The sequence below is a fragment of the Alosa alosa genome, chromosome 22 (genome assembly GCF_017589495.1).
Source record: "Alosa alosa isolate M-15738 ecotype Scorff River chromosome 22, AALO_Geno_1.1, whole genome shotgun sequence".
NCBI lineage: Eukaryota > Metazoa > Chordata > Actinopteri > Clupeiformes > Clupeidae > Alosa > Alosa alosa.
In genome coordinates, this window is record NC_063210.1 from 26,543,761 (window position 1) to 26,569,277 (window position 25,517).

Below are 25,517 nucleotides of genomic sequence, written 5' to 3' on the forward strand. Positions count from 1 at the left end.
GCGGAAGGGGAGGGAGGGTGGGGGTCGGAGGTATTTTCCTGTAGAACCATTGCTACTGTATGTATTGCTTGAATTGTATGCTTGAATTTCCCCTTGGGGATCAATAAAGTATCTATCTATCTATCTATCTCTGTGTAACAGGCCGCTGACAATGACAACGGGTTTTGTGCTTCTCACTCCGTTCACTAGTGGATTTCATTGAAAATGAAAGCAGATGGGTTGATCAGCTACATTATAAAGAATGTTTGATTCAAGTAGCATTCAATGTGTGGTGAACTATTTGTTTCTCAGCAGAAGCCATAAAAATAGAATCATTCTCACTTTATAAGTTATAAGTCAGTCTCAGATATGGTAAATGCCTGCTAATACTATGGAAACAAGCAAGACCTCCTTTTATAGTCCAGTTTCATCTTACTTATTCGGTAAATTGGCATGTTGAACTTGGTAATGTTGCAGAACATAGGTCTACATGGTCACTTGGTACTGATTGCTGAGGAAAGGGAAAAAAGGATCTGGTAAAACCCAGGTAAGACCGGCTGTCTGAAACAGATCTTTCTAGTTAGAATACTGGTGGTCCAGAACAGCGGTGGGTTGTTTGCCACCAACCAGATGGAAGCTCAGGCTGGAATGACGGCTAAATGAGCAGAAACATATAACACTGAGAATAAAGGACAATTGGGATATTTAATATGGGGAAACTCCCTCAACAACATAAAAAACAATTGGGATATTTAAACTCCATATAAAAATGAAGACACATCTGGAGACTATTACCACGATCAGTAGATGACACCACAAATCACAGTATTGGTACACAGGGGCACCGCTTGGGGGGGGGTGTTTCTAAGGGTTCAGCACTGATGGGGGCTCCCCAGAGAGCCCCCCGCCCCCCCCAATAATACTATATATTATCAGGGGGCCCAGAATGATTGTCGGTCATTGGGCCCAAATTATCTAGCAGCGCCCCCTGCTGGTACAAATCTGTAGAACATACAGTACATACTGAGCAATGAAGGAAGGACGGCACTAGAACGCCCCCTGGTGAAACAGTGAAGGAAGGAAGGACGGCACTAGAACGCCCCCTGGTGAAACAGTGAAGGAAGGACGGCACTAGAGCGCCCCCTGGTGAAACAGTGAAGGAAGGACGGCACTAGAGCGCCCCCTGGTGAAACAGTGAAGGAAAGACAGCACTAGAGCGCCCCCTGGTGAAACAGTGAAGGAAGGACAGCACTAGAGCGCCCCCTGGTGAGAGCCGTCTGGTGACAGGTGTAACGACAGGCACGTGCAGTGACCTCATCTCTCTCTCTGTCTCTATAATTGGGAAATGCTCCTTGTTTAAAGAAAAGTTTCGGTATTTAGCACTTGGAGTCCCTTTTCTCGTTTTGAATCGCCTTTGACTAGTCAGAGTGGCTGCCTACAGGCATGCTGAAACATGTCAAAAAACAACCCTTAACGTTTGTTTTCAAAACTGTGCAACTCACCGAGTGGTTAGTGGTGTTCGTTGATGTTCCAAAACAAGTAGCGTAGCGAAATACAGTTTCTGTCGTGTTTTATTTGCCATTTTGTAAAATCCCATTGATTTCTGTTGGAAGACTCATTGCACGTTGATATTACTGCGCCACCGTCTATGCTTCAGCCTCAAATATTGAGCGGAACTTTATACGCGGTTGTGAGGTGTCTGAAAAAATAGTTCCACAATAGCAAATAAGACGGCTGAAAATCATACATTGTGCCAATATATTTGATTTTAATAATCAACGAACACCACTAACCACTCGGTGAGTTGCACAGTTTTGAAAACAAACGTTAAGGGTTGTTTTAGGACATGTTTGAGCATGCCTGTAGGCAGAAAAGTCGAGACGGGGCCAATCGTCAAAATTTCGGTGTCCACCACTCTAGTTCATCCAAAACAAACCAGAAAAGGGACTCAAAATGCTTAAATACCGGAATTTTCCTTTAAAGCCTTTTGTACACCTTATGTATACTGCTTATTTGTGGTGTGGGTATAAGACAAGCAGCCTACAGAAGCTTAAACTTGCCTATAATGACTCTATGAGGCTGTTGACGCAGACACCCAGATGGTTCAGTGCCAGTTCCTTGTTTGCTTTCTCCAGTGTGTTATCATGTGAGGCAGTCCTGAGAAATTTAATGTACAAATGTATGTGCCGCCTGGATAGCTCAGGTAATGGTATTATTGAAGCTCTAGTTAATCCTGCTAGGAGCTCCCTGAGGTACTCCTCTAAGCTAAGGAAACATTGGAAAAATGTCTGTCTAAATGTGGGTCCCCCCCTGTTTGGTCTTGTCATCTCTTGTTTTTTTAATCTATTTATTCTGTCTTAACACTATACTATACAAAATACTTTACTATGCTATGGACCCGGCCTTGGAGTCTGAAATAAAGAATTAAACTGAATTGAATTGTCTCACTCATAAAGTAAAGTAATTGAATCATTCTTTGAGCATATGCTTAGCAGTATTCCTGAAGAAGGTCTATGATCGAAAGCTAAAATTAAAAAGATAATTTTGGACAGATCTGAGTGTGTTGATTTTTAGATAGATAGATACTTTATTGATCCCCAAGGGGAAATTCAAGAACACATTTTCATCCCGTGCTTAGCATATGCATAGTAAAATGACTTTTGAATAAAAAGAAACTTTTTATTCAAAAGTACCATTCCCATCTTTATTATTCTACAGTCCAAATACTGATTTTCCCCAACTTTTCCATCGAGTCAGGGCATTCACTCGGAGTCTAAATGCTCATTATCCCAACTCTTCCATCAGGTCAGGGCATTCCCTCTGAAGGATACTGAGAAGCGCCCCCTGTGCTGAAGCCCCACAACAATCCAGCATCCGCCTCATCTTCTCCTGCTCGGTGTTTGCCACCCTGATGTTTGCGTAATCTTCTTCTCTGACGTGACCTTGTGAGAACATCTCATCGCATTCTTCACCTTCTGAACCAGATTTGTCCGGTACCTTCTGAGGAATTCAGGAGCTGATGAGTTGTCACTGCTCTGATTGGGATTGTCCAAGAAACATTCTATTTTCTTGACCCTTGCTTGCCAAATTCTTTGTTGGTCTGCACAGCTGAGAAGCTCCGAGCTGAAATCAGAAGCCTGTGTTATAGACACCTCAAAGAAGTTCCTCTGTGGGGCATCATTGTGGTGTTCCTCCCTTTAACACACACACACACACACACACACACACACACACACACACACACACACTCAGACAAAGGAAAGTAATGGCAAAGAAGTTAGGAGTGGTGGATCTATATCTAAGCTCTCGGCTCTTCTGGGGGAATTGTGGAGTTGCAGCCAGTCTTCAAAGCATATGACTTATTCATCTGCAGATGTCTCGCAGGCCGGGGCTTGGGGAGTCTGTGTCCTCTGAAATCCTCAGATTTTTCCTGTTCCTCCACTAACTTCTTAAGATTGCTGTCTTCAGGCAAAAGGTATGTACGGAAAGTGAGGGGTAATATGTTGCTCCGATAGATCTGAACATCTGCATGGATCCTCCCAGTGATGAAAAATCAAGCTGTAAAAGGGCCCAAAGATAGAAAAGGAGGGCTTGACCAGCCTGGCATGGAAGCGACTCAGCTCACACTTCTCTATCAACACTCCACTGTCCTGCTTATGCAAAACCTCCACAGCATCCTTCAGAGAAGACTGGCTACCTCCCAAACAGAGGAAATGTGGCAGGTGGATCTCCTCCAGCTCTCCTGAGATGAGCTTGATGTCCATTGAAGGTCCAGCTGGTCTGTACTGCATGTGGGGCAGCTCATCAGCCAAGAGATGCCAGTCTATGAAGCGGTACTGCAAGGTGACTGGACCAGCACATGTCCAGCGCAGACCAGACTCTGGGCACTCATAGCTCCCTGCAGGAGAGCTCAGGCTGTAGGTGGAGACGCTCTTCTCTGTGGAGACTTCAGGCTTCACCAGGACCCAGTGGCTGGAGTCTGGGACTTCAGAACAGGATTCACAGCTCCTCTGTGGGGCATCATTGTGGTGTTCCTCCCTTTAACACACACACACACACACACACACACACACATAGTTTGAACACAAAAAGAAGCATGAGACATTTCTCCCTCTAAACACTGGTCAGGTCAGCTAAGGCTAGATTCACCAGACACTCCCTCTATTTCATTCCAGACATTCTCTCTCTCTGACACACACACACACACACTCACTCAGACAAAGGAAAGTAATGGCTATGTTATGCATCGCTGAATTGAATTGTGGTTGTCTAGCTTCTCTTTGCTTACAGTGCTTGTTGGTTGAGAAAACTTCAATTATTTTTGCAGGCACCAGCCAATAAAATGTATGCTTTTATGCAAATGTTCCAGTGCAGAAAGTAGCCAATCAAGAGAGTGTACTGGGTGCATTTGTAGCCTGGTATTCAACAGCCAATCAAGAGAGTGTACTGGGTGCACTTGTAGCCAATCAAGAGAGTGTACTGGGTGCATTTGCAGCCTGGTATCCAACAGCCAATCAAGAGAGTGTACTGGGTGCATTTGCAGCCAATCAAGAGAGTGTACTGGGTGCATTTGCAGCTGGTCTCCAACAGCCAATCAAGAGAGTGTACTGGGTGCATTTGCAGCTGGTATCCAACAGTTAACACCGGGACACAGTTGAGCACTGCAGTCGATACCCAAGCATGGAACCACCCGGAGTTCATTTACGTACTGGGAAACAAACTGGAGAACCCAAGCATGGAGAGAGGTGGCAGAGACAGTTGGTGAATCTGATTTGTATTCATCTGGTGGTGAATCTGATTTGTATTCATCTGGTGGTGGAGGGTTTTTCCCATGCACTTCCTTTTAGAATACAGAATAACTTAAGACTACCGTAGAGTGAATTGAATTATGCGGAATTGTGTCTTTTATATTTAAAAGGAATCTTTGAGTGTGGTGAGTTTTCATCCTTCTTGTCTTCAAAGCACAACATAATCTTGCACCCTCTTATCATTCAAGCCTCCTGACCCCTTACCAACCAACCCCGCACCTTACGCTCCACTGATGCCCACCCCAACCAACCCGCACCTTACGCTCCACTGATGCCCACCTCCTATCCACCCCCACTGCACATCTCCGTTCCATGGGTGACAGGGCCTTTAGCGTGGCTGGCCCCAAACTCTGGAACTCCCTCCCACTTGCACTCTGTCAAAGCACTGTCCACCTTTAAATACTAAAAACTCACCTTTTCACTCTTGCTTTTCCTTCCTATTCATAACCAGGCCTCCTCCATCCCACTCATTACAACCCACTTATTACAACACTTACATCTGAACACACACACACACAAACACACACACACAAGCAAACATGCTACGACATTAGGCTTCTGCCTTCTGAGAACCTCATGCTCAGTGTGTTCTGTCGTCATGGTTACTGTTAAGTTGTCATAATAAAGACATCCCACAAAATGTCCACTTGACTTTAAAAATGACAAACTTAATGAAAACAGTCATAAACACTCATAAAGGCTCCTTAATGTTCATGACAGATTTGGGCAGCCGTGGCACTGGTTAGCACTCTGGACTTGTAACCGGAGGGTTGCCGGTTCGAGCCCCGACCATTGGGGCCGCGGTTGAAGTGCCCTTGAGCAAGGCACCTAACCCCTCACTGCTCCCCGAGCGCCGCCGTTGAAGCAGGCAGCTCACTGCGCCGGGATTAGTGTGTGCTTCACCTCACTGTGTGCTGTTTGTGTTTCACTAATTCACCGATTGGGTTAAATGCAGAGACCAAACTTCCCTCACGGGATCAAAAAAGTATATAGACCCTTTCAACAATAGGGCTTATTCGCAAACACCGCCGCGACCATATTGTTGATATGACATTCCAGTTCTATAGGCTATTCTATGTGACAATCGCCTGTAGCGTGTAGATTTGAGTTGAGCAGAGCACAGTAATGGCTTCATCTCGTGAATATAAGTAGATAAACTTATGGACCCATATCTAATAGACTCAATAGCATTAAGTAAAGATCCCGATATTTATTTATAGCCTAACTGTCCCTCGGCACACATCGCCGCTGAAGGGGAAGGCTTTCAAGTCGCCTGAGTCAAGGTCGGTGAACTTATATTTGTTCCACCAACGACATAACATTGCCACGATAGCAGAGAATAAAGTTGCATCTCATTGGACTGCAATTGTATCTTGCGTTTGCCTGTTGCTTACAACCTGCACCCAAGGACTTTGCTAAAGTAGTTTAAAGTGGGTTAGCCAGTGATCGTTCTTGTCTGATAACTTCTAGGCTACAGGGGGATCTATGATGCAATGTTCTGGAGGCAGAAAAGGCTAACATATTTCTCTACATTTCCAAAATCCAAGTGAACAAAACACTATACAAATCAGAATTATCTACGGATAAGATATCCATCTTTCTCCGCTGAGTTTGTTCCCATTATCTGCCATTTGCCGTGCATAGCCGACGAGCTGACAGGGGCGCACCATCAATAAAAAATATTAACCTTGGCTACTGTAAAACTTTGGCTAGCATTGCCTACCTAGCAATGCTAAATGCAATAAAGGTAATGTACGGTAGGCGACTACATCAGGCTACTGCTGATGTCTCCGCATATTGCATAGGGGCAGCTGTCTGCTGTCTGTACTGTCTAAAACGTATTTAACTTAATATAGTATTAATAGCCTAATACAAATATAATAATGGCGATGGATGTGAGGAGTTGGCTGTACGTTTAGCCTGTTTATCCTATCTAGCCACAAGTCTCCTGCGCTGACTCAACTCCTCAGTCATTTTCTTCTCGTTTTCTGACCATACTGTTCAACATTGAGCATTGAAAATAAGGGAGATTTTCCAGTTTACTCACCCAAAATACAGGGAAATTTCAACATTCGTCTTTCTGTTGCAATCCCTCTGGTGAGGGCAGGAATTCGTACTACAAAACTACTGCACTAACTAAACGAGGTGTGAAGCTAGGTCTAAACTTTGCTTAAAGTTTGGCGTCAAATGCTCTCTCCCACACTGTTCTGATCACCTTAAGGTCGCCTTCAATCCAGGCAAGCAAAACGATGCTTTAAAAACATCTTTTCGCTGGAAGGGCAGGGGGTAGCAAAAGGACGGACGAGCTGGACAAGTTCGATGGGGCTATATGTAATGAGAGTAATACAATATGGGGCTATATCATATGTAATGAGAGTAATAAAATATGGGGCTATATCATATCTAATGAGAGTAATAAAATATGGGGCTATATCATATCTAATGAGAGTAATAAAATATGGGGCTATATCATATCTAATGAGAGTAATAAAATATGGGGCTATATGTAATGAGAGTAATAAAATATGGTATATTTTATTTAAATAACAGGAAGACAGCTGGAAAAAAAAGTTGACAGGTATGTTTCTGACAGTGGGTGACTCTAGGGCTCTGTTGTTAGAACGGCTAGCCTATTGCACAACATAGGCCTACCATCACGTAACATTTTGTACAAATAAATAAATAGCTTACAGCGATAATACCGGCGCTGTCGCGCTTGTCAATTGACAGCTGCATTAAATAGACCTACCTATGCATTTTCTATATCAACAAAATGGCCGCTGCGAACGTTATTACCTGATTATTACGTAGATTGAATATGCCTAATAAAAACAAAAACAATGCTTGAACGTTCTATTTGGGCCCCAATCTACTTCCTCTGCATTAAGATAACATATGGAATGTTCAAAAGGAAGTCTTGTGGGGCCAACTATGATGCTGATAATGGAACTCTTGAAAGGGTCCATACTACTATTAAGGTTTTGCACCTACGTCATAATGTCATGTGACCGTTTGTTTACAACTAGAGTGGTAGGCAAGGCACTGCAGAGAGTGGTAGGCAAGCCAACAGTCGGGTTGCATAGGCTACACATAGTTACAAATAGCTTCAAAATTGAAATTTTAATATCAAATATTGACCGGGATGCCGACCACTTGTGTAGGCCCTAACAGTTGGTTTTACAATAAGAAGCAAAAAGGCGATGAACGACCGTTTAGCCTACCTATCCTCGTGGTTGTGGAGGATGATCGTTAGCAGCTGTGAAGTCTTTTATTCTCAAGATGGCCTAATGGTGTAGCCTACTGTCTACGAAGACGTAGGCTAAAATTACAGTCATCCAAAAATGAATTGCCAGAGATAGGCTATGAAGGGAAAAAGTGCAGCATTTTAAACATGGCAAGATTTTTTTTACAGTTTGTTCTAATTTGTCTCGTGAAATTCGTGCTTGTAGACATCACCTATCTCCTGTCCTTCTATTTCACGTTATCATGAGTGTCATTTGATTATATAATCACAACAAATGCTAATAAATGAAAACAGAATAGGCTTATGTGGTATAGGCTAACGTTACAGGTCAGGCTAACTCCCGTATGTCAAAATAAACTGATTTGATCCTATGAATTGTTTAGCGATCACACACAACAACTTAACACAGCAACCTCGAACACCACTGTTGAACCTAGGCTACTGCTTCAGTCATGTAAGAAATAAGCAGTTTATGAATTATCTTTACCCGTTTAATCAAGTCCACATGAATAAAATAACAGCATATTTAAAGGCTGAGCTAGCATAACAGCCTAATATAGCCGATGCTGCAATGAACTAGTAAAAAGGTTTCATACAATTAATGAACTTTATCACTCACATTCTGATTTTTTCTGGGTGGTTATATATCCATGCAGATCGTCTTCGAATGAGTCATCGCTGTTATATGTTATAATATGTTACAGGATTCATGACTAACGACATAATGTTACATGATGCTGACTGACGCTGCATGGCTATCTTATGTAGGCTACCGTTAACGTCTGCTGAGTCTACTGCCTACCAAAACCTGTCGCTGTTCAGTTCAGGTTAAATGATCAACTATTGTTTGATTTTGTGTCAACTTTCAAAAGGGAAGACATGTTCCTTTCTGGTCAAATTTCACAGCTTCTAAGAAAGTCTATCGTCTTCGTGTAAACCGAGTTTTGAACAGAGAAAAAAGGTTAGGCTACCATAGGCTACATGCAGGTTCTCCCATAACGTTATCGATACAGATCAATGCACCAAATCAGGGCGATTTTAGCGAAATAACGTTCCTGTGACAGGCTAGCAAATACTGAACAATGGGATAACATTTCATCATCACCTTTATTGATGCCTGAAATGTTGACATTGCTGAAATACAGAGATGTAGCCTACTGAGAGGCAGGTGCAGACAACGATGTTCAATGGGTTCAACTTGTCCCTTGCCTACCAGGTGGATGTAAACAAAGCTATAGAACCTAGAATACTTCACATGAAAAACGTTAATACAGAGGTCATTGTTATGTCATGGTTATGATGGCATCATGTCAGTCTTATGCACACACCTTCAAATAAACTGTTACCAAAAAGTCTAACACAACATTGGCATGTGTGTATGTCAGTGGCTCCCTGTGATGAATGATGATGAAATGCCGTGTGTGTGTGTGTGTGTGTGCGTGCGTGCGTGTGGTGTGTAAGAGAGAGTGTGTGCACCCCTCTCCACCAGACTCACGTGTGAGTGTCCAGAGAGAGCAGCTGTGTTCCTGGGTCCTGCTGGACTTTGTCTCTGAGGTGCAGTTCTGCAGCATCTGAGTGGGAGCTGCTAGCAGAGGCTGCTGCTGCTGCTGCTGGACTCTCCTTTAGGAAGGTACCATCATCCACTCTAGAGGACAAATGATTACTAATGTGTTAACACTCACATTAGATTTTGCACACTATAAAATGAACACGCACACACTCACTCGCATGCACGCACGCACACACACACACAGTCTCTTCCTCTACACATCATTCGTTCAGTCACATTCTCTCTCACACACACACACACAAACAAACACAAACAGCCTCATCCACCAACAGTTCTTCATCATCATTCACTCATCACAGGGAACCATTGACATCAACTTTACAGCTTAGGTGTCCGCATAATCAAAACACGCCTTCCATAACTACATTGTCCAAAAAAAAAATAAACATATCAACAGTGTCACCACCAGGGTTCTAAATGAACACCCGCCAACTGCGGGTTAAAATTCATGGTGGTGGGTGTTACAAGTTCATGGTGGTGGGTGTTACAAGTAAAATTACAGTTTGGCCGGTGACGCATGAGGCATTACGTGCATGATACATAAGGCTATGTTCTCGGTCGTGTGTGCAGTACTTCCTACATTTCCCATGACCACTGTGCCGTAATGCTACGTGATGACGTTTCATACGCCCATTGGCTGCGCGCAGTTTGCAGTTAAACCAGCGCGAGAGACTGAAACGAAGCGTCTACCAGAAAACACAAGGAATTAGAAGAATGAACAGAGCCAGAGCAGGGAGCATAGACTGAAAGAGGAGGGAGTTAGCCAGTAAAGTAAAGTAAAATATACATAACACATGTACACAACACAAATACACGTTACGAAATATTAACGCAATTAACACATTGTGTTTACCTATTTCCTTTATGGGAGGCTGATGTCATGTAGCGCAGGCCGCAAAACCTGAAGCAGCTACAGTAGATCGTTTATTATTTATTTTTAAACGAGCCAGAACTTTTTATTTATTTTTTGATTTCTCCTCCATCTACCCATGTCCTTGATTGCCTAGCCTTTTTTTACCCCCATTAATGCACAAATAGGCTGACACCAGACATAATTTCACTGCATTTCTTACTTCCAGTAACTATATGCATGTTCCTTGTATTTTATTGTCTATTGAGTTAGCTGAAGATGGAGAGGATAGTGAGGAGCTTGTATAGGTGAAAATTATCAGTTTTAAAAAGTTGCCTGATCAGTGATCACCACCACCACCACCACATGCATCACGCACTGTGCGTAGAGACAGAGGGACCAACATTTAGCCAATAAATAGTAGGCCTAGCTGTACTGCAAACTGTTTTTTACTCTTGTTAGAGAAAGTATACAATGTCAACATGCACCAACATCATGTTACATAATGATGGTACTTTTCGGGTCCTCATAAAGATCCAACTTTGACCAACTATGCTACTGCATTTAAGCACGCAGGAGAGGGAGAGAAAACGAGTAGCAGCTTCCAGCTGGCTTGTCATTGTTGATAATTGATCTCTCCTTTTTATAAAGTTAAGATTAAACTAAATGCAGCGGTGGTTGGGACAGACTTGGGGTCGAGAAGAGGAATGAAGTAGATAGATAGATAGATAGATAGATAGAGATCCCAAACATGAAATGAAGTGTTTGCACTTTCTGTGTATATTTTGTGGTATGTATTCCTGCCAAAAATGTTAATAAAATTATCAAATGCATTCAGTGACTCATCTCATAAACTCATAATTCTCTTTTCACTGGAAAAAATTGGCTAGTACAAATTCTGATTGGCTAAAGTAACTTTAGAAAGTTACCAGCCACATTGGCTGAAGTTAATTTAGAACCCTGGTCACCACCCTCAAACAGATTATCACTTTCCCTAATCAGAAGCCATGGATGAACAGTGAGGTCAGACTGCTGAAGGCACGACACATTGCATTCAGATCAGTTGCTGCTCAAGCCTATAGCTCATCCAGGGCTGACCTGATCAGGGGCATCAAGAAGGCCAAGCACAGCCACAAGCTAAGGATTGAGGATCACTTTAAGAACAACTCTGACCCTCAACGCATGTGGCAAGTCTGTTAGGTCTGTTAGGTTAGATAACCACACCTCTTCAACCCTCACCCTGAACACCTGCGTTACGGACGTCACAATTTTGCGTGGTATTGCCCCTGTATCGTTATATAAAGCTCTGTTCTCGCTGTCTAGCTTTCTCCTCTTTGAGCAATCGATGATTTGAAAATAACTAACTAAATCACTAATCAGCACTGTGGTTGTGCTCACTAATCATGAAACACACACACAGCACAGAGTGTACACAATGAAGCACACACTAATCCCGGCACAGTGAGCTGCCTGCATCAACAGCGGCACTCGGGGAGCAGTGAGGGGTTAGGTGCCTTGCTCAAGGGCACTTCAGCCGCGCCTACTGGTCGGGGTTCGAACCGGCAACCCTCCAGTTACAGGTCCGAAGTGCTAACCAGTAGGCCACGGCTGTCCCAAATATTGCCCTTTGAAATCTTGCGTGAAAATTTAAATTAGGCTATTATGGTCCAGGTCCGGATAGGATCACGTCAGGGTCCGGACTCGGACCGCGGTCCGCCATTTGACGACCCCTGGCCTATAACATCGTGGTGCATCCACAACAACCTGGATCTCAACACCAAGAAAACAAACAGCTTATTGTGGACTTCAGGAAGTCAAAAGTTGTTTTTTTTTTCTCCAGGTGATGTGCACCTTTATCATTGGCATTGGTGCTGAGAGGTTCCACATCAAGCAACCGAAAGCCAGCAACACAGCCAAGCCGAACCAGCGTGAGATTAAGATCACCCACCTCAGGAAAGAACTAAGGTCTCTGAAGCAGCAGTACAGGAAGGCAAGCGAAGAGAAAAGACCAGCCCTCACAGAGCTTCAAAACATCGTGAGACAGAGGCTCATCTCCCTCCGACGCGCCAACTCACAGGAAAAGGGGCGGAGAGAGATCTCAGCAGTGGAGAGCCTTCATAGCAAATCCCTCTAGATTTACCAAGCAGCTGCTTGGGCAGAAGCGGAGAAAAGGTCTTTAACCAACCACACCTCACCTCAGTGACCTGCAGTGACCTGCAGTGACCTACAGTGAGGTCAGTAACCAGCACCTCAGTGAGACCTACAGTGACGGTAGGAGAGATGAAGACCTCAAAGAGCTAAAAAATATTTAGAAATTTATTTCACAAAATCCAAGACCAAGAACCAACAGAGACTATGTAACTGGACACATACTGTATAGGCCAAAAGGGGGCAGCCTGTGACGTACTGCATTCTGTAACAAGCAGACTACAGACACATCACCCACATGCCCTGCTCCTGATCTCCAGAGATTTTAAATCATGTCTCTCTGTCCTCTAACTTGCCCACACAGGGAGCGGTCTTGTTGTCTCTAGCACTGGTGCGCCACAGGGAGCGGTCTTGTTGTCTCTAGCACTGGTGCGCCACAGGGAGCGGTCTTGTTGTCTCTAGCACTGGGGCGCCACAGGGAGCGGTCTTGGCTCCGATTCTTCTTACTGTTTACACCGCGGACTTCAAATCCAACTCCCCACAGTGTTACCTGCAGAAGTTCTCTGATGACTCTGTGATCGTGGGCCTCATCAGAGAGGATGATGAGAATGAGTACAGAGATCTTATACAGGACTTTACGGACTGGTGCCTGAGGAACCATCTCCAACTCAATGCGGCCAAGACCAAAGAACTGTTGGTGGATTTCCGTAGGAAGGGACATCCCCTATCAGCACCAGTGAGCATTCAGGGAAATGAGATTGAGAGGGTGGCATCAAGTACCTGGGTGTTCACCTGAACAATAAGCTGGACTGGTCTAACAACACGGCTGCACTCTACAAAAAGGGCATGAGTAGGCTGTATGTGCTGAGGCGACTCAGATCTTTTAGGGTTCAGGGGGAGCTTTTGAGAACATTTTACAATTCAGTGGTGGCATCAGCCATTTTTTATGCGGTAGTATGTTGTGGGAGTGGCATCTCAGCTGCCGACAGCAGGAAGTTGAATAAACTCATTAAGAGGGCTAGTGCTGTTCTGGGATGCAAGCTGGACCCAATAGAGATAGTGGGAGAGAGCAGGATGGTAGCGAAACTGACATCTATGCTGGGTCACGAGCATCACCCAATGCATGTCACTCTGACAACACTGAGCAGCTGTTTCAGTGACAGGCTGCTACACCCTGTGTGTATAAAGGAGAGACATCGCCGGTCCTTCCTACCCACTGCAGTTAGATTGTACGATAAACACCACCCCAATAGAGCACAAGGCACTTTAGAACTACTGGAGAGGTTTTACTGACTCCTTTTTTTATACAGTTTTATACATTACACAAGGACAATGTTACTATTCTATATATATTATATATATTCTACTATATTTAAGACTTAACTGTGGGTTCCCATTTGAAAAGGTTACCCTTGTTGTTGTATTTTTTTTTTTTTATGTATTTAGCATTAGTGCGTACTAGGATGATAAGACTGTTACTGCGATAAATGGCTGTACATAGTGGTTGTGCTTTCCCCACATGAGCTCAAACAGGTATGGTGCTGGGAAGCATCCCCAAGGAATGTGTATGTGTATTTGCTGCATGTCCTACTGAAGATGTATGGGGGGGCGGGGGTTGTCTGTAAGTCTCTTTTCCTTCACTGTCTTGGACGCTGTAACAATGCAAATTTCTCCCTTGGGAGACAATTAAAGGATTATCTTTTCTTATCTTATTTTACATGTAATCTGGAAAGGCACACACACACACAGGTAATCACTGAAAGATACGGATGGTTATGGTTATGGTTACGGTTACGCTTTTGTCCAAAGCGACGTACAAAACAATATAATACTTAAATTTAACAGGTAACAAATTAAGATGTTGGTCAGACTATAATAAGCAGTATAGCAATAATAAACAACAATATCAATTTAATCAATAGTCTAATGAAAATAAAACAATACTATACAAACCATAACGCATAAGAAGCGCTTGATGAACTGCATGTTGAACAGATATGCCTTTAGACCACTCTTAAACGACCCAAAACCATCACAGGAACGGAGAGCACTGGGCAACTCATTCCACCAACATGGAACCACTGAGGGAAAAAGTCTTGAATCTGAACTAGCGTTTATGACTGGTCGACACAACAGACGCTCATCAGAAGACCGCAGTGGGCGGTTGGGGATGTACATCTTGATCACTGAACTAAAATAACAAGCAGCAGATCCAGTCAGTGTCCTACAGGCCAAAGTGAGAGATTTAAATTTAATTCTGGCTACTATAGGGAGCCAATGGAGAGTAACTAGGAGAGGGGTTACATGTGTCCTCTTTGGCTGATTGAAGACCAGGTGTGCTCCAGCATTCTGAATCAGCTGTAATGATCTTACTACACAAGCAGGTAAGCCAGCTAATAGTGAATTACAATAGTCCAGCTTGGAGATGACCATGGCCTGAACAATAAGTTGTGTGGAATCTTGTGTCAGATAAGGTCTGATCTTCCTAATGTTGTAAAGGATAAACCGACATGATTTTGCAATTGAAGCAACATGCTCAGAGAAGTTAAAGGGATATTCCACCATTTGGGGAATTACACTCATTTTCCACCTCCCCTCGAGTTAAACAATTGAGTTTTACCTTTCCCCAGTTCATCCAGCCATTCTCGGAGTCTGACAGTAGCCCTTTTAGCTCCAGCTCATTGAATCAGATTAGACCGTTAGCATCTCTCCTATGAGCTAACGGTCTAATCTGATTCAATGAGCTGGAGCTAAAACTGTTACGTGCCGATGGGGTCCGTGTCTAGTTGGGGTCAGTGAAGTTGAGATACACTCCACATTCCATCCATACAATAAAAAAAGTGCCACACATAAACACACACACTCACACACATACAAAGACACAAACAAACACTCATGCAAACACACACATACTCTGCATCTAATCATCATTTATTCCTCACAGCTACTGCTAGACACAAACAAACCCCATTTCAAGGTGCTCTCTCCAACACACACACAAACAAACAAACAAAGACACAAACACCCATGCAAACACACACGCACTCACACACACACAAACAAACAAAGACACAAACACCCATGCAAACACACACGCACTCACACACAAACAAACAAAGACACAAACACCCATGCAAACACACACGCACTCACACACAAACAAACAAAGACACAAACACCCATGCAAACACACACGCACTCACACACAAACAAACAAAGACACAAACACCCATGCAAACACACACGCACTCACACACAAACAAACAAAGACACAAACACCCATGCAAACACACACACACTCACACACAAACAAACAAAGACACAAACACCCATGCAAACACACACACACTCACACACAAACAAACAAAGACACAAACACCCATGCAAACACACACGCACTCACACACACACACTGCTTTTCATCATCATTCACTTCCCACAGGCAGCCTCTGACAAACAAACATACATACAGTACCAAGCTACAGCGTGTCCAAAACTCGGCTGCCAGGATCCTCACACACACAAAGCGATGGCAACACATTACCCCCACACTCAAGCAGCTTCACTGGCCGCCTGTGAAGTCACGCATCACCTACAAAATCTTACTCCTTACCTACAAATCCCTCAATGCTCTTGCTCCCCAGTACCTCTCCGATCTCATCCAGCATCACTCCGAGCCAAGGTCCCTGAGGTCCTCTGGCAAGGACCAGCTTGTCATCCCCCGTCCCAGGCTACGGACTTTTGGTGACAGAGCCTTCTGTGTTGCTGCCCCCACCCTTTGGAACAGTCTACCTCTCCATATCCGCCAAGCCCCCACACTGGCTACGTTCAAAAAGCACCTAAAATCACATTTGTTCACTGAGGCCTATGGTCCTTAACCACCCTGCCCCCCCAACCCCACTTCTACCCCCTCCTCTCTTCTCCCCTCTATTCCCCTGCCCTATCTCCTTTTGTAAAGCCACCTTGGCTTACTTGAAAGACGCTATATAAAACCAAGTTATTATTATTATACACCCTACCTCAACAAACAAGGAGTGTCACACACACACACACAGTTCCTTTCCTCCATACTGCATTTCATCATTGATCACTAATCACAGGGAACAACTGAAATCCACTTTTTATAGACACCATACTTGAACAGTCAAAATGTGTCACATACTCACGCACGCGCACACACACACACCACCACAACAACAACAACAACAACATCACAAATCCTACCTCAACCATCAAAGATCAAACACACACACCTACACCTGACTCATCACTGGATTCCCCCCCCCCCCACAGATCTGTTGTTGCATGTTCAGACTCACTCTAGGTGTCTCCAGTTTGCAGTGGGGATTCTTGAGGAGCTCTGAGAGATGCTGAACTCCTGCATCATGAAGCTCATTCTCACTCAGGTTCAGCTCCTTCAAACTGCAGGAGTTTGATGTGGCAGCTGACGCTATCGCAGCACAGCTCTTCTCTGTGAGGGAACAATACTGCAGCCTGGAGAAATATAACACATGATAACATATCTGATTATTACACTCACATACTGTACCTATCTAACACACACACACAACCACTGCATCTCATCATAACTTATTCATCACAGGGAGTTACTGCTAGACAAACAAACACCCATTAAAATGTGCTCTTTCTAACACACACACACAGCTTTTTCATTATCATTCACTTACATCAGGCAGCCACTGACAAAGAAACATACACACACCCTACCTCAACAATCAAAGAGTGTCACACGGACACACACACACACACTTTACCTCACTCAGTAACTCTCACACACACACACACACATAAAGGGGTTTGACAGACACACAGACAGACATATTACATGCACACACACACACACACATAAAGGGGTTTGACAGACACACAGACAGACATATTACATGCACACACACACACACACACACACACTGTATCTCTCGCACATATGCTGTAGTTTGCTCATCCCTACGAAGACACCTCCCAAACACACAGATTAGGGTCCAAAGGGGTAAGAAATGTAGCAATGATAAATACATAATAAACAAATATGATCACAATGAGTGAGATGCTACCTCATATGTTATGCTACATATGTTTAATAGGCAGGCCATATAGATATGGAGAGTGGGTAATACATTCAACATACTGTAGATATTAGGGGTGCACGAATCAGAAAATGGCACGATTGAATTCAATTCAATATTGATTTCGATCAAATTATTTGCCAACTAAATTCAACATACTGTAGATATTACAACTTTAAGGAGGATGTTAACTAAATGTAATCAAAAACTATTAAACTGTATCCACAGCAATAAGCCACATATCACAAGATCACAGAAACAAATCCAACCTTGTTTAACTCTCTGTTGTAAGGTGCAGGACTATGGTCTCATACAATGTGCCTTTTAATGGCAGGAACAAATACTCTGGGGGTCAGACATATAGGTGGGTGGGTGCTCTACATGTTCACTAAGAAAAGGGCCACAGAATTGCAGGGTTTCCTGTAACGGTTTTCTGTTAGTGATGCTACTGATGAGTCTTTGGAGAGTGGAGATTAGACTGTAGCTTCACAGAGAACAAAACGACTGTATACAATCTGCTTTCTCACTTCACTGTTTCATGGGTTTGAGAATCTACTAGATTTTGACACTTGCATTATCTTTACTGTTGCAAATCTCAACACCAAACATCGCAAAACAAAACTGAATCCAAACTAAAAATCTAAGCTCATTACTAGAGTGGCATTTGGGATGACAGGATATTCATTGTGGTGGCCCTGATCATAGGGTGTCCTGCACACACAATGTCCCAGATTACAGGTTTACAGTGCTGATGTGACCACTGGAACCAGCCTCTGAAGAACAAATTAACTTCCTTTCTGACCTTCATAATGAATTACAAATTGCACTCAATCTGGCAGTAATATTGCACACCATACACTGAATATAGCAGTAATATTGCACAATATACACTAAATATGGCAGTACTATTGCACAACATACACTAAATATGGCAGTAATATTGCCCAACATACACTCAATATGGCAGTACTATTGCACAACATACACTCAATATGGCAGTACTATTGCACAACATACACTAAATATGGCAGTACTATTGCACAACATACACTCAATATGGCAGTAATATTGCACAACATACACTAAATATGGCAGTAATATTGCCCAACATATTAACTCTTTCTGTTTTACTCACTTGGCTGATGTGGATGCTGTGACCACTGGCCCCAGCCTCTGAAGAACTTCATCTGGACTGAGGAGTTCAGTCTGATCAGTCTCTGTTGTCTTTATGTACTTCTGCAGGTCAAGCTCATTCAGCTGCTCTTCTGACATCTTAAACTCAAATCTACTAGTCGTCCACTCTCCTGGTATGAGCGTGTCTACAAACAGAGCTCCTGAGCTCCTGTCAATCACCTCCACTACAGCATGACGATTCAGCTCATTCAGACAGTAGAACAGGTTGATCTTTCTGTCTGAATTATGTTGATCTCTGATCTTCTGTTTGACATACTGGACTGTTTGCTCTGAGCTCTGTGGTTGACGTATTGTCTGTGGCAGTAGGTGCATTAAGAGATTCTGATTGGACTCCAGTGACAGGCCCAAAAGGAAGCGGAGGAAAAGGTCCAGGTGTCCATTCTCACTCTGTAAGGCCAGGTCCACTGCAGTCTTGTGTAGATCATGCAGTGTTGCAGCTCTGAATAGGGCAGAGAGCTGAGAGGTTTGATGTTGGTCAGACATGCTTCTCTCTATGCTTCTGAAGCAGATTAACACATATAAAGCTGCAAGAAACTCCTGGATGCTCAGATGCACAAAGCTGAACACCCTCCCCTGGTACAGCCCAGACTCCTCTCTGAAGATCTGAGTACACACTCCTGAGTACACTGATGCTTCTGTGACGTCAATGCCACATTCTCTCAGGTCCTCCTCATAGAAGATCAGATTGTCCTTCTCCAGCTGTTGGAAAGCCAGTTTTCCCAGTTTGAAAATCATCTCTTCATCTGTCTCTTTTCTCTCTTCATCTGTCTCTTTTCTCTCTTCATCCATCTCTTTTCTCTCTGTGTACTTCTCTTTTTTGATGCAAGTCTGAATGATCAGGAAGTGAGTGTACATTTGAGTGAGAGTTCTTGGCATTTCTACTTTTTCTGATTCAAATGTTCTCTCTACCACAGTGGCTGAAATCCAGCAGAAGACTGGAATGTGGCACATGATGTAGAGAGTCCTGGATGACATTAGGTGTGTGATGGTTCTGTTGGCGAGGTTCTCATCACTGATTCTCTTCCTAAAGTACTCCTCTTTCTGTGGGTCATTGAATCCCCTTATTTCTGTCACCTGGTCCACACACTCAGGAGGGATCTGACTGACTGCTGCTGGCCGGGTAGTGATCCAGAGGAGAGCAGAGGGAAGCAGATTCTTCTTGATGAGGTTTGTAAGCAGCACGTCCACTGAGACTGGCTGTGTCGCATCACAACATTTCAGCTTGGAACAGAAATCTAGAGGAAGTCGACACTCATCCAGACCATCAAAGATGAACATGATTCTGTGCTTTGAACTGAATATTGTCTTTTATCTCTGGGAAGAAGAGCTGAAGAAGCTCCACCAGACTGAGTTTCTTCTCCTTCATCAGGTTCAGTTCTCGGAAAGGAAGAGGAAATATGAAGTGGACATCCTGATTGGTTTCTCCTTCAGCCCAGTCCAGGATGAACTTCTGCACAGAGACTGTTTTCCCAATGCCAGCCACTCCCTTTGTCAGCACTGTTCTGATGGGTATGTGTTGTCCATATAAGGGTTAAAAGATGTTACTGCATTCAATTGGTCTGCCTCGTGCTGCTTCTCTCCAGGATGCTCTCTCTATCTGTCTGACCTCATGTTCATTATTGACCCCTCCTCCTCCCTCTGTGATGTAGAGATCTGTGTAGATCTCATGGAGGAGTCTGGATTCTCCCAGATTAGGTATTCCCTCAACCAGATGCTGAAACTTGCTCTTCAATGTGGATCGGAATTTCTCATGGACCTCTGCCTCCTCTGGTGTCCATCTGGATTAATGACGGAATCACAAATACACATCTGTTGTTAACATCATATCACCACAATACTCCTACAATAGTCCTGCAAGATTCAGAATGTATATGAATTCATGTATGTTATATAAGTGTTAACTATTAAAAAGGATTAAAGTAATGTAATGTTAAAAGGACTACAGCTCATAGTGTAATGTAACTTTCTCAATAGGAACATAATGTGAACATGCAGGGGAGTTTGTATGCTATAACACACACTGACAGACATGGAGAAATGGTTTGCAGGGGGTTGGCAGACAGTAGAGTCTATTTGACTCATATGCTCATTATTAAGACATAGGGGTTCCTTTACATATAACACTTAAACAGAATAAATTAAGTTAAGTTACATGAAAAATCAAACCAGAGGAATATAAAGTTCCAGTTGGTTTCTGAAATAAACATAATTAAATCTGAGTAAGCAGAGGTGTTTTGTAGAGGGTTTTGGTGACTGCCTGACAGAATGTCCTGATCCATGACCTCACCTGTGTTCTACAGCAGAGTCCCTCTGACCTCTGACCCGTGTCTCGTCTGCCCTCTTGGACTCTGTGTGTGTGTGTGTGTGTGTGTGTGGGTGTGTGGGTGTGTGGGTGTGTGAGAGAGAGAATGAGGGTACAGGTGACCGAGGGTGTTTCTAAAGCTAAATGATAGCCTACTAAAGTCATAAGTCATATTTTCGTAAAGTCATAAGTCATATTTTCGTGTTTCTGCAGCATTGTTTCATGCGTGACATCCCTAACTGTGTTGTGTTATGTTATGTTATGTGTGTGTGTGTGTGTGTGTGTGTGTGTGTGTGTGTGAGAGAGAGGGAGAATGGGGGTACAGGTGACAGAGGGTGTTTCTAAGAGATTTTAAGACTCTACTAGAGAGGGAATGTGTGGTGAGTGGTATTTCATTTCAGCACCACATCCACAGTAACATAAGAAACCAACACAAAGTGGGTTAATATCTCTCTCTATCCTGCTACAAGCTACATGTAGGCTATGGAGCATCCTCCAATGAGTTACGAGGGGAGCTACATGTAGGCTATGGAGCATCCTCCAATGAGTTACGAGGGGAGCTACATGTAGGCTATGGAGCATCCTGCAGTGAGTTACAAGGGAAGCTACATGTAGGCTATGGAGCATCCTGCAATGAGTTACGAGAGGAGCTACATGTAAGCTATGGAGCATCCTGCAGCAACAGCACGCTCAGAAATTGGGGGGAACAGACCACCAGCTTTGCTTAAACAATGCTGCTTGTTTAACCACTCACTGTCTTGCTAACTCGCTAGTTTGCCAGCAAAGTTAAAAAAGATTAGCCTGCGGACTTAAACGCAGTCAATGGAACTGCATTTGTTTTTGTGACTTACGTGCATTTTGCATTGTTGTTACAGACGTAGCCTATTTTTTTCAAAACGAGTTTAATAGTTTCCCTCCAAAACTCTACTGACCAACAGAGTTGTAATAAACATTCTAACAGTAAAAGTCAAGGTGAGCATTCTAAACCGATTGAACTCATTTTGTCCATTTGTGTCCAACGTTTCTCCTGCTCCCTCATTTGCCCGGTCATAGGCGTTTGCCCCCAGCAATATGACTGCCGTATAGCCATATCCCTCATTTGCCCTGTCATAGGCGTCTGCCCCCAGCAATATGACGGCCGTATAGCCATATCCCTCATTTGCCCTGTCATAGGCGTCTGCCCCCAGCAATATGACGGCCGTATAGCCATATCCCTCATTTGCCCTGTCATAGGCGTCTGCCCCCAGCAATATGACGGCCGTATAGCCATATCCCTCATTTGCCCTGTCATAGGGGTTGGCCCCCAGCAATATGACGGCCGTATAGCCTATGCCACTTACGTAATAGAATTCGACGGACAATGCTGTATCTAGCTTTCTATATCTATAGGTGAAAAGACGTAAAATAGCATGGATAAATAAGCCTAGCCTACTTGAAAAGGACAAAATGCAGACTCTGAACTGAAAACAAATGGAGAGACTAAATTGTCATTATTATTATTATTATGATTATCCATCTACCCATAGCCCAGACCATCTACCCATGGTACAGACCATCTACCCATGGTACAGACCATCTACTTCATATTTTATAATCTACCTTAAAGTCACCCACTCCAGCAACCCCCCAAACAACAGTATACAACCCAACTACATCACTAACCAACTTACAGAGAGGAAGAGAAGAGGAGGAGAGGAGACAGGAGTGGGAAAAGACTGGGTATAAAATACTGTACACGTGTGCATGGTACACTATTTCATATGAAACACTGGATATAACATTATGCAATTTATAATAAAAGAAGAAATGATGCATATCATCAAAAAGAGATGCAAAATGAAAAATTCAGACAAAATTCCAACACTAGTGTTTTATAGTCACATCCAAACCTCCACTCCAACACAAGTGTTCTATAGTCACATCCAAACCTCCACTCCAACACTAGTGTCTTATAGTCACATCCAAACCACTAGTGTCTTATATAAGTCACAGTATGGTGAACTTCCCATGTGGTATTGAATTTTTAAAAAATGTGTATAAATATGTTAGAATATGTTTGATGGTGAAGGCTATTGTCCAATGTTTATAACAATACCAGTGGTATTAAATGGTTCCTAGAGTGCACATAATTGTGAATGTGGATAATTCAGTGTGATTTTCGAATGTTAAAAGTTGAAATTGGTGAATAACTCTTTTGAAAGGTGGATAAACTCTAAGAAGAGGAGGATAAACTTTATTTCTGAAATTTCAGAGGTGGATAAACTGTGTTTTCTTGCGTTTAGCCTCCACCACACCCCTGGCCATATCTTATAGGTATTCCATCAGTCTTATATCAGACAGCTAATGAGGTAGTGAGTTACTGCTTAACTGTTTAACTCGTACAGATTTGGCACATACAGTGTATGACCGTATGATACTTCCATACTAAATACGTTTTGTCCGTCACATACTGGTTTCCATATTAAATACGTTTTGTCCTCCATAAAGACTGACCTGTCAGAGTCAGATGAAGACACGCCCACTTTGGAGTCTCTGCTCCTCTTCTTCCCATCTGGATCAGAGTCCATCACGTCTGGAAACACACACACACACACACACGCGCGCACACACACACACTGAAATAAAAGTTGATAAGGTGTTCTGTATCTAACTAGTCCAAATGTAGAGCGTTGTGGAGGGCACTCTTAAAGGTGCAGTCTGTTATTCCAATCCAATATACTTTTGTCAAATGTAGCCAATTGCTGCTTGTGATGCTCTAGTTGTCTGTTCTGTGTAGCTAATTGCTGCTTGTGATTCTCTAGCTGTGTTCTGTGTGTGTTCTTACTGTTTGTCTTCTGTAAGTTCTGACCTGCACATTCACTACTCAGGCCAATCAACATACACCCCCTCCCCCCCACACACACCAATACACTCCCGACACACACATACAGGTACACCCCCACACACACACACCATTATTACTCCCCAGTCCCCAGTCCCACAGAATTTCATGACTTATAATTCCTTTTACGAGTACATGACAATAAACTACTTGAACCTGAACTCAACACGCTTCTTCAGAAACATGGAAGGGATGGAGGTCAGCTGATCCACTATTGACCAGACGTAACAGGTTCAACTATACACAGTAGGCAATAATAATATAAATGATCCTGAGATTGAATTTCTTGAATTTCCCCATGGGGATCAATAAAGTATCCATCCATCTATCTATCTATCTAGATCAACAACCTTTGCAAAGTCAGATCAAGCAAAACTCTGAAAGTGTAAGGCTGTGTGGTAAGTAAGCAAATCAAAGTAAATGTACACTTACGAGACATGGATGCCTGGAGTTTCTTCTCCTTCTGAGTGAGTTGAGAAGAAGGTCCTGCTTGATCTTCCTCCTCCTCCTCTCCAGCATCATGCTCCTTCCATTTCACTTTACTCGTGATTTTATTCTCCATCTTTCTCTTAGCTCACACAGATCCTGAACAACATCAATCAACATTCGCTGTTACACGGTTTCTAAGCTAAAACATTTTTTGTCAAATACAGCAAACATCTTCTCACCATCTGTTAGCTGCCTGTCCCCTGAATACTCTGTAAAACGTGATCTCTGCAGACAGCCCAGGCTCCAAAAATGGCAACAAAAACAACTTGGTACAGCCTGGACCATGAAACATAACGTTTCCACCCATTCACCGATGAGATGCGTGTTCAGGAAGAGTTGCAATTGTATGGGATGGAGGGGCGAGCTAGCTCTCTGTTTTGTTTGAAGGTCAACAGAAGTGACATTACCCAAAATCGCTTAGAGCACCTTTAATATCTGATGGCAGTGCAATATTTTTGGTTATGCCCTAGGCCCTTATCTTGGCGATCTGAAACACATGGTCAGTGACGAAAAGCTTACATTTAGGGGTGTGTCCAGTCCACATTCAGGGTGATTTTGTTATCAAACGTAACGTCGGGCGTATTGTTCAAATTGTTGAGGCCCTAAACTGTACAGCAGCACCCAATCAATGATACTTATTTTGTAAAATGTAACCGCCTACTTTGAATGGGATACCTTGACTGGCAAAGTGAGACACAATGACCCAAAACAAGACTCATTAAAGCAAGATCTCAAAGAGGCAGATTCAGACACACACACACACACAGAAACATCCCTTCCCCTCCACACAGGTACACCCCCCCTCCCCACACACACTCCCCACACACACACCCCATTATTACTCCCACACCAACCCCCACACACACACACACAGATACACTTTTATTTTATATAAACACCCCCCACCACACACACAGGTACACCCCCTCCCCCACACACCTCATTATTACTCCCCCCCACTCCAC

The 25,517-nt window shown here is 43.3% G+C and overlaps 1 pseudogene; it reads right to left on the reverse strand.

Annotated features, from left to right (window-relative positions):
- Positions 1-2,554: 2,554 nt before the first annotated feature.
- LOC125287171 lies at positions 2,555-24,921 on the reverse strand (annotated as a pseudogene).
- Between the last annotated feature and the right edge of the window lie 596 nt (positions 24,922-25,517).